This window comes from Salmo salar, chromosome ssa09 (assembly GCF_905237065.1).
Source record: "Salmo salar chromosome ssa09, Ssal_v3.1, whole genome shotgun sequence".
NCBI classification, from domain to species: domain Eukaryota; kingdom Metazoa; phylum Chordata; class Actinopteri; order Salmoniformes; family Salmonidae; genus Salmo; species Salmo salar.
In genome coordinates this window covers 29,465,014-29,476,061 of record NC_059450.1, presented here as the reverse complement: position 1 = coordinate 29,476,061, position 11,048 = coordinate 29,465,014, and positions in this window count along the sequence as shown.

Below are 11,048 nucleotides of genomic sequence, written 5' to 3'. Positions count from 1 at the left end.
GACAATATAGATTCAAACTTGAATTGATCATCGACAACTCAGACTTGTGACACATGTGGCAAGGACTACAGACTATCACAACTACAAAGGCAAATCCAGCTGTGTGGTGCCCACCGAAGCCTCCCTCCCAGATGAGCTTAACACATTCTATGCTCGCTTCAAGGCAGACAATATCGAGCCATCCAATACCGAGCCATCGCTCTCCGAGGCTGACGTGAGGAAAACTCTCAAAAGAGTGAATACTCACAAAGCCACCGGCCCAAATGGTATGCCTGGCCGCATCCTCTGTGTGTGCTGACCAGCTGATGTGTCTTCTAAAATATCTTCAACCTGTCCCTGTCCCATGCTGTAGTCCCCACCTGCTTCAAGGAGACCACCATCGTCCCAGTGCCCAAGGAAAACAAGGGGACATGTCCAAATGACTATCGCCCTGTCACAATCACCTCGGTCAACTTTGAATTGCTTCGAGAGGCTGGTCATGGCCCACATCAAGGCCAGCATACCAGGCACACTGGACCCACTCCAATTTGCCTAGTGCTCAAATAGATCCAAGGAATATGCCATTTCCATCGCTATTCACATCTGGACAAGAGGAACACCTACAGTGAGGGAAACAAGTATTTGATCCCCTTCTGATTTTGTACGTTTGCCCACTGACAAAGAAATGACCGGTCTATAATTTTAATGGTAGGTTTATTTGAACAGTGAGAGACAGAATAACAACAAAAAAATCCAGAAAAACGCATGTCAAAAATGTTAGAAATTGATTTGCATTTTAATGAGGGAAATAAGTATTTGACCCCCTCTCAATCAGAAAGATTTCTGGCTCCCAGGTGTCTTTTATACAGGTAACGAGCTGAGATTAGGAGCACACTCTTAAAGGGAGTGCTCCTAATCTCAGTTTGTTACCTGTATAAAAGACACCTGTCCACAGAAGCAATCAATCAATCAGATTCCAAACTCTCCACTATGGCCAAGACCAAAGAGCTCTCCAAGGATGTCAGGGACAAGACTGTAGACCTACACAAGGCTGGAATGGGCTACAAGACCATCGCCAAGCAGCTTGGTGAGAAGGTGACAACAGTTGGTGCGATTATTCGCAAATGGAAGAAACACAAAATAACTGTCAATCTCCCTCGGCCTGGGGCTCCATGCAAGATCTCACCTCGTGGAGTTGCAATGATCATGAGAACGGTGAGGAATCAGCCCAGAACTACACGGGAGGATCTTGTCAATGATCTCAAGGCAGCTGTGACCATAGTCACCAAGAAAACAATTGGTAACACACTACGCCGTGAAGGACTGAAATCCTGCAGCGCCCGCAAGGTCCCCCTGCTCAAGAAAGCACATATACATGCCCGTCTGAAGATTGCCAATGAACATCTGAATGATTCAGAGGACAACTGGGTGAAAGTGTTGTGGTCAGATGAGACCAAAATGGAGCTCTTTGGCATCAACTCAACTTGCCGTGTTTGGAGGAGGAGGAATGCTGCCTATGACCCCAAGTGCACCATCCCCACCGTCAAACATGGAGGTGGAAACATTATGCTTTGGGGGTGTTTTTCTGCTAAGGGGACAGGACAACTTCACTGCATCAAAGGGACGATGGACGGGGCCATGTACCGTCAAATCTTGGCTGAGAACCTCCTTCCCTCAGCCAGGGCATTGAAAATGGGTCGTGGATGGGTATTCCAGCATGACAATGACCCAAAACACATGGCCAAGGCAACAAAGGAGTGGCTCAAGAAGAAGCACATTAAGGTCCTGGGGTGGCCTAGCCAGTCTCCAGACCTTAATCCCATAGAAAATCTGTGGAGGGAGCTGAAGGTCGAGTTGCCAAACGTCAGCCTCGAAACCTTAATGACTTGAGAAGATCTGCAAAGAGGAGTGGGACAAAATCCCTCCTGAGATGTGTGCAAACCTGGTGGCCAACTACAAGAAACGTCTGACCTCTGTGATTGCCAACAAGGGTTTTGCCACCAAGTACTAAGTCATGTTTTGCAGAGGGGTCAAATACTTATTTCCCTCATTAAAATGCAAATCAATTTATAACATTTTTTACATGCGTTTTTCTTGATTTTTTTGTTGTTATTCTGTCTCTCACTGTTCAAATAAACCTACCATTAAAATTATAGACTGATCATTTCTTTGTCAGTGGGCAAACGTACAAAATCAGCAGGGGATCAAATACTTTTTTCCCTCACTGTATGTGAGAATGCTGTTCATTGACTACAGGTCAGCATTCAACACTATTGTTTCCTTCAAGCTCAACACCAAGCTCAGAGCCCTGGGTCTGGACACCACCCTGCAACTGATCCTGGACTTCCTGACGGGCAGACTACAGGCTGTGAGGATTGACAACAACACTTCCTCCACACTAACTCTTAACACAGGGCCCTCCAGGGGTGTGTCCTCAGCCCTCTGCTGTACTCTCTGTTCACCCACAACTGTGTGGCTTTGCGCGACATCAATTCCATCATCAAGTTTGCTGACAACGCCACGGTTGTAGGCCCGATAACCAACAATGACAAGTCAGCCAATAGGGAGCAGGTCAGTGAACTGGCATTGTGGTGCCAGGACAACAACCGCTCCCTCAATGTCAGCAAAACAAAGAAGTTGCTTGTTGACTTCAACAGGACTGCAGTAGAGAGAGTCATCAGTTTTAAGTTCCTCGGCATCCACATCACCGAGGACTTGACATGGACCAACAACACCACCACTCTTGTTAAGAGGGCGCAACAGCATCTCTACTTCCTAAGGTGGCTGAAGAAATTCAGCATGCCACCCCGGGTCCTCTCCAAATACTACCGCTGCACCATCAAGAGCATCCAAACCAGTTGCATCACGGCCTGGTACAGGACATGATATAAATGGACCATTTGTCTGTCGCCTGGATTGGTCCGGAAAGATAAGCAGCAGAGAGACATTCTAGAATGTCAAAACCCTAGTCTTATCATTTAGAATGCCATATCCGCTGATGGTATTCCAACTGTCATTGTTAGTTTTGTCACAGAGTTTGTTTTAGGAATGTACTGAAGCAGAAGCCTAACTTCATAGGCTCATCATTGGGCCAAGGGCGGCCATCATTGTCTGAATCTTAAATATTTTCACAATCTAAAGGATGTCCCCCCGGGATCCACTTCTTGTTCCTTAAAGCCCTCATTAAAACTCTCTGAGGTTGACTGAACTTGAGTGACTCTGTTTGTTCTCATAAATATTCCTGTGTGTGTGTGTGTGTGTGTGTGTGTGTGTGGGTGTGGTGGCAGGCCAGGCCAGGCTGAAGTGTTTAGGCTATCGCTCTGTGGTTCCTCAGGGGGGTGAAAATAGAGCATTGAAGCCCTCTGTGGGGTGTGTGTTTGTGTGCGTGCGTTTGCGTTGCATGTGTGTGCATGCGTGTGGGGTGCAGCCTGTTCGGTTGGCTTGTCAGCAGGCAGCTGGCCCAGGAAAATGACAACCCAGAAGCTCTAAGCCTGCCTGGCCTGCAGGAGCCAGGATGACACAACCAAGCCTGTGTCTCTCTCTCCACTCCATGGCAGTGTAATGGATAACACAGCCTGGGGACTTTGCAGCAGGAGGTGTGTTGGCCGCTGATCCACTGATCCAGGTTTGCTTTGATCTAATAAAATAGCTTTATATTATTCCCTGCACATCTGTGGTGAGTGCTTTGTTTTTTGTGTTTTCTTATGGACAAAAGCAAATGCTTCCCACCAGGTAATTCCTCCATCTCCAATCCCACAACCCCCCCCCCCGCCCCCCGCCCCTTCCTCCCCCTGGTCCACTGAAACAGAAGATGCTCCCTCCCTCCATGCTCAGTTCAGATGTAAACTTCCGTGAGGCCTAATTATGTTGTTTGATTGTTTGACAAGCTCAGTTCAGGCGGAGCGTAGCAGACAAATCTGTGAAAGATTTGAAGAGACTCACTGAGGAATACAGGAGTGAGGGCACCCGGCGCCCAAGCATGCCAAAGCGGCCAGCATACAAAAAGGTCCAACTCTCTGAACTCACTTTATTTTTTTGTGTTTGTGGGAGCGAGTGTGCATGTGTGCGTGCATCTGTGTGTATGGGCGTGAATGTATCTGTGTGTGTGTGTGTGTGTGTGTGTGTGTGTGTGTGTGAGTGTGTGTGTATGGCAAGAGATGAGTACAATAATGTTTGAATAGTTTTAGACATTTAGCAACAGCTGCTTTTCCCTCCATATTCATGGGAATATTTAGGGAAGTGAAATATTATCTTAGTACTTAGATTACTTTACACTAGATAGATTGATAGACTATCTGTCAATTTGTCCCCAAAGGGAAATCAGGGCCGCAACTTTGGTTTTAGAAGTGGGTGGGACACAATATAAAAAACAGAAATACGGGGTAGATCAGCTTTAATATTTCAGATAAATTGTGTCTTCCATCATTGGAAATGTCTGTAATGTAATGTAATTTCGGTAAATATAAACTACCGGTCAAAGGTTTTAGAACACCTACTCATTCAAGGTTTTTTCTTTATTTTTACTGTTTTCTACATTGTAGAATAATAGTGAAGACATCAAAACTATTAAATAACACACATGGAATCATGTAGAAACCAAAAAAGTGTTAAACAAATCAAAATATATTTTATATTTGAGATTCTTCAAATAGCCACCCTTTGCCTTGATGACATCTTTGCACACTCTTGGCATTCTCTCAACATTCATTATTGGTTTCAGGTGTGTTAGGCCAAGACAACAGTACAGCAGACCCCCAGGGCCAGGAATGAGCAGCCCAGCAGCTAGGGATTGCCTAAATAGGTATCTCCCCTAACGTGGGCATGTTTTCAGTACAGGCTCCTTTTTTTGTACAGTATTCCATATCAGGCATCCAGCCAGAACTTATGAAAGTTGCACAGTATACCCTTTAATCTTAAAACAAATCTAGTGATACTGTACATACTTTTACATTTCTTCCATACATTGTGGGAGGATAACCAACCTTCCAACTAATGGCAACGGATTTATTAGCCACACTAAATGCTAGGTTACACAGTTTCTTATGATAAGTCTCCAGTAACAACATTTCCAAGCAAACAAAAACAGGAAGAAGGGAGAATCTTCAGACATGTTGAGATAAAGGAACATACTCTTTGCCAGAATTCAGCCGGCCTTCATAAGACCACAACATATGCAAATATGTCTCCTTTGTGCTTTACACCTCTACCAGAATAATACAATTTCTGAGTGCATGATAGTCAGTGTTACTGGGAGGTCATGATTAGGGTTGCAAAGGGTCGGAAACCTTCCGGTAAATATCCAGACCTTTTCCGGAAATTTTCCACGGGAGGTTATGCCCTGGAATTTGGGGAATTTTGCTTAAATTCATCCAAAAAGTTAGCTTATAACAGTTAACCTTTTTTTGTGGCATACAAAAAAAAGGCAATTCTAAGTCTTGTGGCATATTTTGGTTAAACTATCCCCAATTCAATGGAATTGCAACCCTCTGCATGCACAGTGCATTCTTCAATCACATGTGCAGTGTACTCTAACATCACATGTACAGCTGATTCTCAAGATCTTGCACACTAATGAGATGCTATTGAGCCCACACTACTTCACACGGAATTGTATTTGGGTTTTTTTACTCATTTTTTCTCATCTTTACAAGAAAATGCCACTTGCACTATCCGATGTGTGGAGACATTTAACTGCAGTTAATGTAGAAGGAAAAGCTGTGTGCATTTGCAAATACTGTGCCAAATCATATGTGCAGAATGCAACAAAGATGCAGAATCATCTGGCCAAGTGCATAAAGTTCCCTCAGCGCTCACAACAAGCAACCTCTGACAAAAGTCCCTCTACTTATATTTGAGGTGAAAATTATGAATCAGACACCTTATCAATAGCAACAGCTCATGGTCCATCTGGAATCAGAAGTTTTTTTGACTCATTGGAGGAACATAGTCAGAGAAATGCTGATGAATGTCTTGCTCGAGCTGGGAATGCAACTGGTTCACCTCTGCTCACAGGCAACGTGTATTGGAAGAGATTTCGGAATGTTCTTCGTCCAGCATACACACCTCCAACCAGACATGCTTTATCTACTAATTTGCTGGATGCAGAGTTCAACAGAGATCAAGTGAAGGTCAAGCAAATCATAGCGAAAGCAGACTATATTGCAATCATCTCTGATGGGTGGTCGAATGTTCGTGAGCAAGGAATAATTAACTACATCTTCTCCACCCCTCAACCAGTATTCTACAAGAGCACAGACACAAGGGACAACGGGCACACCGGTCTCTACATTGCAGATGAGCTGTAGGCAGTCATCAATGACCTTTGACCACAGAAGGTATTTGCACTGGTGACAGACAACGCTGTGAACATGAAGGCTGCTTGGTCTAAAGTGGAGGAGTCCTACCCTCACATCACACCCATTGGCTGTGCTGCTCATACATTGAATCTGCTCCTCAAGGACATCATGGCACTGAAAACAATGGATACACTCCACTAGAGAGCCAAGGAAATGGTTAGGTAGGTGAAGGGTCATCAAGTTATAGCAGCAATCTACCTCACCAAGCAAAGTGAGAAGAATAAGAGCACCACATTGAAGCTTCCCAGCAACACCCATCGGGGTGGTGTTGTCATCATGTTTGACAGTCTCCTGGAGGGGAAGGAGTCTCTCCAAGAAATGGCCATATCACAGTCTGCCGATATGGACAGCGCCATCAAGAGGATCCTCCTGGATGATGTATTTTGGGAGAGAGTGGTAAGCAGCCTGAAACTCCTGAAACCTATAGCAGTAGCCATTGCATGGATTGAGGAAGACAATGCCATCCTGTCTGATGTTCAGACTCTGCTTGCAGATGTAAGAGAATAAATCCGTACTGCCCTTCCCACTTCACTGTTGCTCCAAGCAGAGGAAACTGCAGTTCTGAAATACATCAAAAAGTGTGAAGACTTCTGAGGGCAAGGTTCTTGGCAGTCTGGCGAAGTACACTTCCAAGCAAGGGCTTTGGGATGGAGATGCAATATGGCAGTCGTGCCAACATATCTCATCAGCCACCTGGTGGAAGGGAATTTGTCAATATGAGGCTCTTTCCCCTGTTGCCTCCATCCTCCTCCAAATCCCACCAACATCCTACCGCTTCAAAGCGCAACTGGTCCTTGTTTGGGAACACACACACCAAAGCACGCAACAGCTGACCAATACAAGGGTTGAAGAATTGGTGGCCATCCGGGCAAATTTGAGGCTTTTTGAGCGTGACAACGAGCCATCCTCAACAAGGTTGGAAAGTGATAGTGAAGATAAGGCCACAGAGTCTGATGTTCAAGAGGTGGACATTGAGGAGGTACAGGGAGATGACGTGGAAGCCTGAGAGGAAGACAACCAAAGCTTTAATTTCTAGAATATCATTTTATGTTGAAAAGTTTTTTGGGAGATGCAATAAATTATTGGGGATCATTCAATATTCCCTTTCTTTTGTTGTTCAGTGAAATCATCCCATGTGAAGAGCCCATTCATTTAATTAACTTCAATTCGTAACTAAATTGTTTTTTAAATTTCTATTGGAAGGATTTAATCATTTGCAATTATATCTACTTATGATAAGGTAAAAGGTTTATGTTTCTGTCTCCATATGATATGGTAAATATATCCAATGCAAAAAACATCTACATTTAAATGGTATTAATTTGCATACATTTCCATACATTTCCATATATTCCCGTTAATTCCCATATTGTCCCATTAATTCCCACAGAAAGTTTCCAACTCTGAATATTCCCAAAATGTGCAACCCTACATTCTATGAATGGTCTTAAACTGCAGTAATTTCTGTCTGAGATTATATTAACATGACTGGGCATTCTAACATATCTCTATCCATTCATCATCATCATCAATAGTGTCTCCCAGGTCTTCCTCACATTTCTGTTTTACATGTTTTATGTCATAGGGAAAGCCTCTATAAAACCTTGATACAGTTTGGAAATCAACTTTGGAGGTTTGTCAGAATGCCTTAAAATAGCATCTAGCTTGTCCAGTGTTTGCTGGACAGAGAGAAAAAAAGTGTTGAGTCTTTAAAAATTCACCTCCCCTCTGTCACAGACTGGTCTTCCCTGGCTGCCTGACCCTGCTGATACCCCTGTCACCATCTGATCTTCCTAAAATGAAGCATGACAAAGAATTACCTTGAAATATACATTATATTATCCAATAATAGAATCAATGGTTCATTCATTTAAATTAAATTACCATTATTCCCAGATCCCAGACTGTAGTTCTAAGCTTAAACTGCTGTCCTGTAGCTACTGTACTGTAGGTCTACCCATCAATTGAAGATGGAACTTTGTATCATTCACTGAATTCTGCAAAATTCACCTGAGCTCTGTAGACTGGTCTTCTTTGGCTGTCTGACCCTGCTGGGACCCCTGACACGATCTGATCCTGCTAAAACATGATGAGCATAGTGTTGTGTATTGACTGCACTAGAGGGCTGCATTCACGCAGGATGCCACAGAGATCGCCATTTTCCATGCTGCAGGCGGGAGCGGGCGGTCAGTCAGACGATTTTGGGATTTAAATATTTTTGTTCTCCCACAGATTATTTTGAAACGGTTCTCTTTCTGCTTTGTATGCGTTACCTTACCTATTGTATCAAAAGCACATATTTTTTCGTATTATTCACACTCGCTGCTTCAACTTCAGTAGCCTACCTCTCCTAGTTGGGCGTGAGAGTTCAAGTGCGCATAGTATGAAATAGAGTAGGCTTCCTACATGGGCAGAGAATCACGTGGCAGTTAACTTGAATATGAAATTCAATTAAATATGATTAGACTGTAGTGCACTTCATTGTCTGAAAATAAATATTGATAATGAAAAGAAGTGCAGGGCGCTCACCCAAAGTAGGTCAAAGTGCCATCAAAAGTGTAACCATCCTCGAAAAGGAAGAGGCACAACACGCACATGCTGTAGGTTAGACTACTATGGTGAGCGAGCGTTACGCCTTTTCATTTTCAATAAGTATGGATTACCCATTTATTTGTCTCTGCCTGCAAATCTAGGACTACGCAAAATGTAGCAAGTGTCGCTATCATCCTTCTTGCTGCTTCCAGTTCAGTTGCCATACCTGCGAGATCAGGTGTGCGTGTGGTCTCAATTAAAGCCTATAGCCTAAAATCAAATCAAATTTTATTGGTCACATACACATGATTAGCAGATGTTATTGTGAGTGTAGCGAAATGCTTGTGCTTCTAGTTCCGACAGTGTAGCAATATCTAACATGTAATCTAACAACTCCACGACAACTACCTAATACACACAAATCTAAGTAAAGGAAAGGAATAAGCATATATACCTATAAATATATGAATGAGCAATGGCAGAGCGGCATAGGCAAGATTCCATAGATGGTATAAAAACAGTATATGATGTACATACTGTATGAGATGAGTAATGCAAGATATGTAAACATTATTAAAGTGGCATTATTAAAGTGACTAGTGATCAATTTATTAAAGTGGCCAATGATTTCAAGTCTGTATGTAGGCAGCAGCCTCTCTGTGTTAGTGATGGCTATTTAACAGTCTGATGGCCTTGAGATTGAAGCTGTTTTTCAGTCTCTCTATCTGTTTTCCTTGATTATCTTTTTGGCCTTCCTGTGACATCGGGTGCTGTAGGTGTCCAGGATGCGTTGTGGCTCGGTGCAGTTGCCGTACCAGGCGGTGATACAGTCCGACAGGATGCTCTCAATTGTGCATCGGTAAAAGTTTGTGAGGGTTTTAGTTGACAAGCCAAATTTCTTCCGCCTCCTGAGGTTGAAGAGGCACTGTTGCGCATTCTTCACCACACTGTCTGTGTGGGTGGACCGTTTCAGTTTGTCCGTGATGTGTACTCTGAGGAACGTAAAACTTTCCACCTTCTCCACTGCTGTCCTGTCGATGTGGATAGGGGGATGCTCCCTCTGCTGTTTCCTGAAGTCCACGATCATGTATACATGGGTGGAGAAGCACGGGGCAGTTATCTTTCCAAGGAAATGTACTTCCTAAATAGGTCTTAGGCTATAGTTTACTATATTGCCTAGAAATAGCTCTAAAAATTGATCAGCCATATTTCTTAGTCTGAAAATCTTCCCACTCCTAAAAGGTAGGCTATAAAAATAGCTCAAGAGAAAGTCTCTCCAACTCTGCTCCCTTCAAACTTCATCTAGCATATTGGCTAATATAGCCCAGTAATACAATGTAAGGGCCGTGTGAGAATCTCTGGTAATTTAACCTATTTCTTAAGTAACTTTGAGCATTTGATATTGCCTATAGGGCGCAAAATTGCTGGGACCATGGCTGGCAAGTGAGCTGCGTCATCTACGCCTAAAACAACATTGCAGGACTGCAGTTGGGTTTGGGACCAGGTCTTGCAATAGCGGGTTGGAATCAGACAGAAAGCCAACGGATGCGACGGGAGCAGGATGAATAAATCAGCTCCGTGCAGACCTCAACAGTACACCATGACAGTGAAGCCTGTAATGTTAGAGCTGTTCATTACTGTCTATTAGTGTGAAAAGTAAGGAATTAGCTAGGGAAACTGACAGATCAATAAAGTTACATTGCCATACTGACTAATATAACTGACATTTCACAGAAAAAAATTCAAAATATCAATCTTCAATCGTTTTACCAATTGTTTCATCGTTTGATTCAGGTCTAGTTTGATTGTGGCAAAAATAATAGCTCATGTTAACCAGCTTTTGTCCAGCTCTCTCTCTAACAGTACAGCAACTGTCAAAAGTTAATTTACTTATGAAACGGGACAAAACAAAGGCTACAAATATTTCCATATATCCAACTGCTGTTAGATAGCGATGTCAGGTGGCTATTATTACTATCTGACAGATAACTAGAGGCTAGAGCTGACCTGGCTGTGGTAGCTACTCACTAGTGTAGCTTATTCATTCACCTCAGTCAAGAGGGGATGAAACATTAGCTAACGTTACATGTCAGTTACAATACTAGGTCAGCACTGCAAATAAACACTAGTTTAGTTATTTTTCTGTTAAGTTAAACAGCAGTTACCTTGCCAGCTACATAA